The following is a 9,501-nucleotide window of genomic DNA, read 5'->3' on the forward strand; positions in this document are numbered from 1 at the left end:
GGCTGAGAACGGAGGAATACAATTTGGGGCCAAAACGTGAACAACAATAAACTTAATTGAGCAACTGTCAGAACTCTACATTCACAAAGCTTAAAGTTTTCTGGGGCTGAGGTGGTCGCTCCATGGTAGAGCACTTGAGTAGTATGCATGGAGGCTTAGAGTTGGATCCCTAGCATCTAGGGTTTGAGCCCAGTGCTGGGATTACAGGATTATACCAACATTCTTGCTTGACATGCATAATTTTAAATAAATTATTTAGGGAAAAAATTGTATTTTGCTTTAGGATGCATTTTAAGCCGAGGCTCAACTTCGGATCTGGCTGATGCTATGGATCTTGTACTGTGAAGTAAAATAACAAACATCCTCCATGAAGGACCCTGTCAGGGCCTATGCGAAAGGCTTCAGTTTCTTATCCACACCTACACTGTCTCTTGCACATGACTCCAGGTCTCTCTCTTCCCCTTTTTCTTCCCTGCTCAAACACTTCATGTCTAGATGGCAATAGAAGAGGTAGTGCAGTAAGATCTTCAAGGGATTTAGAACATGATAGCATGGCCTTGGATGGGGGGGGGGGCAAATGGATAGAATATAATTGATAATAGGACTGTGTTGGCAAGGGGAGAATTGATGCTGTGTTTTATGCCAGGGGAAATTTTAAATGCCTAGAGGGAGTATGCTGGGCAGATTTGTATTATCTCTACAAGGATGACCCAGAAATAGCTTGGAGGTGGAAATTCTTGACTTTCCTTTTGGTAAAGTGTAATATCCTTAACTTTTCAATGCTGGTTACCATCACGTTAAGGGAAATGGTGCTGAGCTACTATAGAACAGAATTTCCTGGATTAACTACTGCCCACAGAGAATGTGCTCAGAATAGCCCTGTTCTTGGGTAAGTCTCCAAGTCATAACTCAGTCTGCTTACAGTGAGCATGGATTATTTTATCATCACAAAGTTGTGCTCTGAAGTATAGTTTTAATTCAATCAGTGGATATTGCTAGAATCTCCTACTGTTAACATTAAGACTCTAAAAATGTTCCCAAGGGCTCATGTGTTAAAAGTTTAGTTGCCGGCCAATGTTTTTGTTTGTTTTAAGAGGTGATAGGATTGTGAGTGGTCTAATTTCATCAGTGAGTTCATCCATTGGACTGCTAGGAGGTAGGATCTGGTTGGCGGAAGCTCACTAAGATGTACTTTGAAGGGTATATCTTGCCTCTGAGCCCCTTCCTTTCTCTGCTACCTGGCTGCCTCCAGGTAAGCAGCTATCCTCTGCCACGCCCTTCCACTGTGATAGTTCTGCTTTCCTACAGCCTAAAAGCAAGGGAGCCCGCCTACCATGGACTGACACCTCTGAAAGCAAGAGCCAAAATACTTCCTGATTTAAACTGCTTTTCCTCAGGTATTTTGTCACTGGGATGAAAAGTGACTGTCACACCAACAAAAAAAGCTTTTGTATATGTTTTTAAGTGAAGCTTAAAGGATGCTCAGTTTAAGGAGACTAGAAATATTTGCATAACTAAGGGCCCTGGAGTGTCCAGAAGCATTAATGGGTAATGTATCCCCAAAATGAACTGACTGATACAATAAAGGAAGCCTTAAAATAGTTTTTTTGTTTTTGTCTGTTTGTTTTTTGTCAGTCGTGGGGCCTGATCTCTTGGCCTGGGTGCTGTCCCTCAGCTCTTCAGCTCAAGGCTAACTCTCTACCACTTGAGCCACAGTGCCACTTCTAACTTTTTCTGCTTATGTGGTGCTGAGGAATTGAACCCAGGGCCTCATGCATGCTAGGCAAGCACTCTACCACTGAGCCACCTTCCCAGCCCCTTAAAATAGTTTTTTTTAAAGCAAAAGCAAATATGATCATTTGACTCCTATGAACTTCCTACACAGTATCTTCTCTTTTTATTTGATTAGGAAAAATTGTCCAACTTTTTGTAAATGTCGGTCTAACATAAGATTCTATTAAATGGACAAGAAACACTGAAATGACAATCAATGGTTCTTAAGTGACGGAAGTGACATAGTTGACCACTGTACTGTAATAGAAATCTGTGTTAGTTTGGAGGGAAGCAAAGTTTAGTGAAAGAGCTACTGTGCATGTAAATAAGAAAGTAAATACAGAGTCTCTTCTTCAAACAGACTGAGAACTTCAAGTACTTGGAGGACACCAATCCACAGGGATTTCTCAACAGAAGACAAATCTCCCTCCAGGCCAGGCCTCCACGTATAACCTCTTCAAAGCCCACCCAACATCTTTCTGTGGATTAGGAAAGGCACCACTCTAGAATACAGAGAACAGGGCACGCATCTTTGTGAGCATTGAATACAGTCAGGCAATGCTGCACCTCGCGGCCCAGGCTGGATGGGCCTTGCTTCCTGAGCCTGCTGTCCCCTGCAGTGCCCAACCCACACAATCTTCCACTGAAACCTCATCATGCTAGTCTACAGATTCTATTCACTTTAGAAACAAAACAGGACTATATCAGCCATCTCATTGAAATAAACTGTACAGATAAAGTAGGTGATAGAAAAAAACCCTCCATTGCAAAACCACTGTCTTACTCCACCCAGAAAGGAGTTCAGTGATTAGCAGATACGAGACTCTCAAACAATGGAATGCTGATTTTGCTTATCCCTTGTGACGATAATGTTTTGCTTCCTCTCAGACTACCAACTCCTGTCTTTCCACTTCATTGTTCTGGTATGAGCCTCCAACATTTTAGCCTCCTAGGAATTCCAACTATGGAAGTAATCACATTTTCATTGCCTTTCATTACTTGAAATTCTCACCTCTGCTGGTTAAAATTCTAAGTATATCATAACCAGTCCTTGGGACAATCTTGACCTGTACATCTTACATTGCTTTTGTCTGCTCATTTAATCAATCTACAGCCCTGGACCAATTCATCTCTCTTTCTGTGTGTAAATCTGTGTGGTTTAGCTTCCTGAAAAGTTTAAACTGTTACTAGCTTGCTTTAAATTCCTGACCACTAATCTCAGTGGACTTTAAGGCTGTAGTCATACAAAATTTCACTCTACCATTCATTCTTCCCAATATTTCCCACCTCTGCCCTCAGCAAAGTAAATTCTCTAGAAGCAAACACTCGCAGGTTCCCTCCATCTTGCCTAAGCCCCAGTGTCCTTTCTTTTTTTTCTTTTCTTTTTTGTGTGTGTGTGTCTGTCATGGGGCTTGAACTCTGGGCCTGAGCACTGTCCCTCAGCTCTTCAGCTCGAGGCAAGCGCTCTACCACTTGAGAGCCCCAGTGTCCTTATACACTTCCTGCCTTCTTATTAGGATTGGCAAAAAATACTTTTTTTAAAAAATGTAACCTCATGTGTCTCACACAAGTTTGAAAGGAACATGTGCCAAAGATTTTATTTCATTTACTTTATCATGAATCAAGGAATGAGGAAGATGTTACAACCAGTACAAAGAAGAACCTTAAAGGTATACGTGGGCAGTCAAGCATGCAAGAATGAGTTTGCTTAATTTCATGCAGAAGTGCCTAGTATAATGGGTGAAGGAAATCCGTTTCCTCCCTTTTCCCAGATAGAGTTGTGTGTCTATGGGGAAATCAGTTACATTCCTATCCATCATCTGTAACTTACAGTTATAAAAGAGCTGAAGGACAAGGCTGAAGATAACTTGAAGGCTATACTAGACAACAATTTTTCTTGAAATGGTAAATTAGTATTGAAGCAGAACCCTTGACTTGAACTCTAGATTGTATTCCCTTTTGCCAACCTGAGGGCGAGCCCCAGCCACTTTTCTCTGAAGGTCGTCAGTGTTTCCCTGTTCTGCAGTCAGTATCAGGAAACAAATCTCTTCCTTACACAGCTTCCTTTACTAGATTACTTGGGAACTCTGTTTCCTTGGTAGCACAACTCCTGGAAAGAGCTGTTCTTCCTCTTTGCTTCCCACTGCTAAACCCACAGTCACTTCTTTAGCCCTCAGGACTCCAAGAAACTCCCTTTGAAAAAGTGAAAACAACCCTGTTCCTGAACCCAGAAGTCACTTCTTGATTGTTGATTGGTTTCTGATTGTTGATTGACTTTTGTTTCGCTTTGTTTTGTTGTTTTGGGAGGTGTTTGTTTTGCTTGGGGTTTTTGGGGGGGGGGTTCTTTTTGTTTGTTGAGACAGGGTCTTGCTGTGTAGCCCAGGCTGGTCTTGAACTCACACTTCTGCCTCTATCTCCTGACTGGTTGGTATTATAGCCCTGAGCCACTACACCTAGCTTTATACACTTCCGGTGATTTGAAGCATCAGGCTCTCTGAGGTTTCCTCTTACCTCTCTCCTACCTTTCTGCCCATGCATTTGCTGAATGTTGGAGACCCTACCCTACCTTCTGGGTCCCTTTCTCTCTCTATGTGGTGATTTCAAGTCTTAAGACTTCAATAATTACTAAAGCATAAAGGCTGCTTCTCTGACAGACTTTGTTGGACTCCCATCCTGGGGAAATCTTTTAATGGAGAGTCTATTTTACTTTCACTTACAATGAACTTGGTGCTTTACTATTTAAAAAAATACTTCAGTACCATTTTTATGCTGATAATTCCAAAAGTTAATAGCCAGCCTAGACATCACTCCTAAATGATAGACCTATCTATCTGATGGCCTACTTAACATCTTTCCTGTAGTATCATAGATATCTCAGAGCTGACATTACTAATGGTGAATCCCTTATTTTCTTCATACCCTCACCTAATCTCCCTACAGTTTTCTAAGTTTTCACTAATCTTCAGATAAAAAACCATGGCATCTTCTTTGGCTCTTCTCTTTGTCTGACATTCCACAACTATTCAAGGACTCTACCTTCAAAATATGTCCAGAATCTGCCCCTGTTTCACCACTGTATTTTCTGTCATTATTTCTTGTCTAGTTTTCTCCAGCAGACCCCAAACTGGTTTCCTAACTTTGTTCCCCCAGCTCATTCCCAAGCCATAGTGATCTCTTAAAAACATAGAGATCATCATCCCAGATGTAATATCTTCCAGTTTCACAATGAGTAAGACTAGTTTTTATTGATCACTAAGACCCTGTTCTCCAGCCCATCACCACTGACTCACCTTTATTCAGGCTCTCCACACTGGCCTCCCTTCTGTTCCTTTGCATGTCAATCATGCTCCTACTCAGCGCCTTGCACTGGCTGTTCCCTCTGCCCAGCAAATGCTCCACTGACAAACTATGTTGAATGTGGCCCATTCCCTCATTGCTTCAAAGCTTTATCCACTGCGAGGGAACAAAATGGTACAGATTGCAGAGGCTGTTAATAATGAGCTTCTATGATTTGGGGATCAAGATGACAAAAGCTACTGAGCTTGATGTGTCTGCCTCAAGGATTCTCTGCAGTCATGGTTTCCCCAGGGCTACCATCTTATCTCAAAGCTCAACTGAGGGAGGACCGGCCTGCACACTCACTCAACTGGGTATTAATAGAATTTTCTTCCTGATGGCTACTGAACTCCAGGCTTTAGTTCCTCATTGGCTGGGGGCCTTCTTCACTTCTTGTCACATGGGCCTCTCCTTAGAGCTTTTCACAGCAGAGTAGGAGCTTCCCTTAAAATGAGCAAGCACAAGTGTCTGAGCAGGAAGACCTAGTCTCCTTATCATCTTGGAAATAGCATCTGTTATCTTAGCCATATTGTATTTGTTATACAAACCTACACTCCAAGGAAGAGGGTTTCAGAAGAAATCACCAGAGATGTGGATTATTAGCGACCACCCAAGGCTTCAGAACACAGGCGCTTTCTCAGTAAGTTGACCTCCTACTCAAAGTCAAAATTGCACCCCAACCCTTGCGCTCTTGTTCTCACCTCCTTCCTTTGCTCTCCCTCCCTCCCTTTCTCTGTCTCTCCCTCTCTCCCCCTCTGTCTCTCAGTCTCTGTCTCTCTATCTCTCTCTCTCACACACACATGTACACATACTTATTTCCCATTGGTGACCAAACAAAATGTTGGTTTTGAGCCTCTAGTTCTGAGGTGACCTGGTCTTTATCAATAGCTAACTAATACACTGTCTTCTAAAACCAAACTTCACATTGTACCTTAGCACTTAAACTTGCTCTTTATTGTCTGTGCCCTCCAGTGGAATGGAAGCTACCAGTAGGGAGGATTTTTTTGTGTTTGTTTTGGTGATAGATGCAACTCCAGCACAGGAAGAGTGTCTGATTCATAGGAGATGTGCAATGTTTAGTAAATGAATGAATTAAATTCCACCGCTGCCTGCAGTGACAGTAATCACTAATTCCTTTACACTGTTTCAGAATTGAGATATATTATTCTTATAAAGACTGAAAGCAGCTTACTTATTTTTTTATCTTCTGATATTTTAAATGACATTTCAAATAAAAATGAAAATACCCTTACTGAAGTAATAGAGGTAAATTAGATATATTAATCTACGTAGAATTCAAAAAGAAAATTAGGTAATTTTGAATTAAATGTTACTTTTTTGTGTACACATTTGAAAACTATATCCACAATGGGAGTTAATATTGTATTTGTCTAACAGATGTATGCAAAGAGTACACCCCATTTATTAACATATGTAACTTTTGTCTTTAGGTACCACTTGAAAATTTATTTAAAAAATAAAGGCAGAGCTGGGCCCTGGTGGCTCACATCTGTAATCAAGCTACTCCTGGAGCTGAGGTCTGAGGATCATGGTTCGAAGCCAACTCGGGCAAAAAAGTCTGTGAGACTCTTATCTTCAATAAACTACTCAGAAAAAGCCAGAAGGGAGGCTGTGGCTCAAGTGGTAGAGTGTTAGCCTTAAGCACAAAGAGGCTCAGGGACTGTGCCCAGGCCCTGGGTTCAAGCCTCAGGGCTGGCTAAAATAAAAATAAAGGCAGGTATAGAGACTTCATAACTGATCAAATAGAAATTTGAATACCATTTACACAGTGAGTTTATTTTTTCCTTTCTAAATGTTCTCTTTATATATAGGTGTGTGTGTGTGTGTGTGGTTGTGTGTGGTTGTGCCAAGGGGTTTCAATACAACATGACAGTTGTTTACTTACATAATTTATGTGTGCTATATTGTCATGTAATAAGCAATCATCCAGTTGGATGTTCAAACTACCAAGAGTCTGGCAACCATCCTGAGAAGTGGGAAATAGAATGAAATAGTCAAATGAAATATAGTTGGAGAGTACAGGGGTTTGACTAGGATCTTGCACTTGCTAAGCGGGCATTCTTACCATTTCAGGCATGTGTCCTTCCACAGAAGAAATGCTTTAAGAGTCTATTAACTGTTAACATCTCACCCACATCTTTTCATCAGGTTGCATAAAAGAAATGGAACACTTGTGGGAAATTGGGATATTTGAATGCATTGAACATATTAACATTAAGGTCTGTAGAGGCATTTTAATTACTCAAAAACTTTATTTGATGCTTTAAAAGAAAAAAAAACTTCAGAGAAAAAAACTTCCTGTAAAAAAAAACCTCTGAGCACCATGAAATTTCTTGCTTCCGGACTTCTTGGCCTATTACTCTGTCATCTACTACTAGCTATGACCATGCCTTTTTGGTGTCTATGTTGTGTAAAGTGTTTGAGGTTTATTATTTTTTATTGTTATTATTATTATTATTTTCCTGTCATGGGGCTTAAAACTCAGGTCCTGAGCACTGTCTCTGAGCTTTTTTGGCTTAAGGCTAGTGCTCTACCACTTGAGCCATAGTGCCACTTCAGGTTTTTTTCTGTTTATGTGGTACTGAGGAATCAAACCCAGGGCTTCATGCATGTTAGGCAAGCACTCTACCGCTGAGCCACACTCCCAGCCCAATTTTTGAGGTTTTTACAACACCCATGCTAAGGAAACCATGTAATTTTGTAAATTAAAGAGAATTTATCTTATGCTTCTATTGTATTCAATATTTGAATCTGTCCTTTGGAAATGAAAGTAATTTTCAGTGCAAAATGTAATATATACTTGTATTAAACAGGATAAACCTTATTTTCTCAGAATGAATTAGTATTCTTTCTACACCTTCCTCCTTAATTGTTGTGGTCAGATTGTACTTCTAATTCACCTTTCTCCTTTTTCACCTGAAATTGTACTAGGCATGATTTTGCTTTTAAACATAGCAGCAAACTTTAGATTTCAGGATAATCATGCAACCATGACAAAGAAATACAAATGGATCCTTCTCACCAATACTCCAAAATATATAATTCTGAGTGACATAAGCAGTCATTTTTCTCAGTTGTATGTTAAAAGTAAGAATTTTGTCTTATATAACCAAGAGGGCCAACCTCTGTTACCTATGGGAGATGTTAAGTAAATTTGGTGGCAAACATTCTGTTCTGTTTTCATGGCACAATTGTAGATCTAGAAACAGGCATTGCTTTAACTACACTGAACTGATCAAAGTTGGTGCAAAACTTTGCCCACACCAAAAGAGGAACATTATCAGTAAGGGTTTCCTGTACCCACTCCATAAACAGCCCTTTTGTAAACTTCCTGAAGCTGCCGGAGATTCAGTGTGGCTTTGCCTGCCCTTGCAGAGAAAGCATGGTGGGGTAGAGAAGGTAGAGAATAAGCATTACCATTTCACATGTAACTTTTATTAAGCACTGTCTCTTGGGTAGACAAGTCAGGGAGCTGTTGATCCACCAAGCAGCAGCAGTAACCGCCTTGGGGAGCTTCCTTAAGTCTTTTACTGTGAATTGGAATCATAAAAATTAAAGGTAGGTCTCTGCATTTACTGCAAGGCAGGTTACCAGAAATGCTCCATCTGTAGATAGAAGGGCCCATAGGAACCTCTGGCAACCAGTTCTAAGGTCTCTCCATATCTCCAAATGCCTTTTGATCCTGATAACAAGTCAGTACTCGATGAATAAGGAAAACTAATTAGTATGCAAGGTACATTCAGATATTCCATCCTCCTGAGATCATGTGCCTCTGACTCTAAATTACTGCATCCTGGTAAAGACTCTCCAGGGAATGCAATGCATTGAATGCAAATGAAATTAATGGGATGTTAAATTCCTTTGGAATAAGACAGCAACAAAACTTGGCCACTTGACAATCTGAAAAGTAGTTCTGAGAAGGGAAAAATATTAAAATCTGCTAAAGTATAACTGTGGATGGAGAAAATTCTGGTTTCTTGTTCAATTTGCTCTGGAATTCTAACATAGAGAACTTAGGAAGAATAAAAAGTTTTTAAATAGAGCAAAGTTGTGTAATTAACTTAGAGGATACAAGATTGTTAAAAATGTTACTATGTGAAATTATAAATGAGAGAGAGGCTCAAAATAGATTTAGGTAAACTTATAAATAATAGATTATACTAAATCACTTAGAAAAATGGGGATTTTGATGTTTCTCCCATGTGTAAGCTTTTGAGCTTAACTTCTTAGAAGGCACTTAATAGAAAAATATTAATCTTCTTTATGTTTTTCTCTATATAAAGCTTAAATCCTACCCTGGTGTGGTAGCACACATTTGTAATCCTAGCATTCAGAAGATTGAAGTAAGAGTGCCCCAAGTCCCTTGCCAGT

Source organism: Dipodomys ordii, unplaced genomic scaffold (genome assembly GCF_000151885.1).
Source record: "Dipodomys ordii isolate 6190 unplaced genomic scaffold, Dord_2.0 Scaffold8, whole genome shotgun sequence".
NCBI lineage: Eukaryota > Metazoa > Chordata > Mammalia > Rodentia > Heteromyidae > Dipodomys > Dipodomys ordii.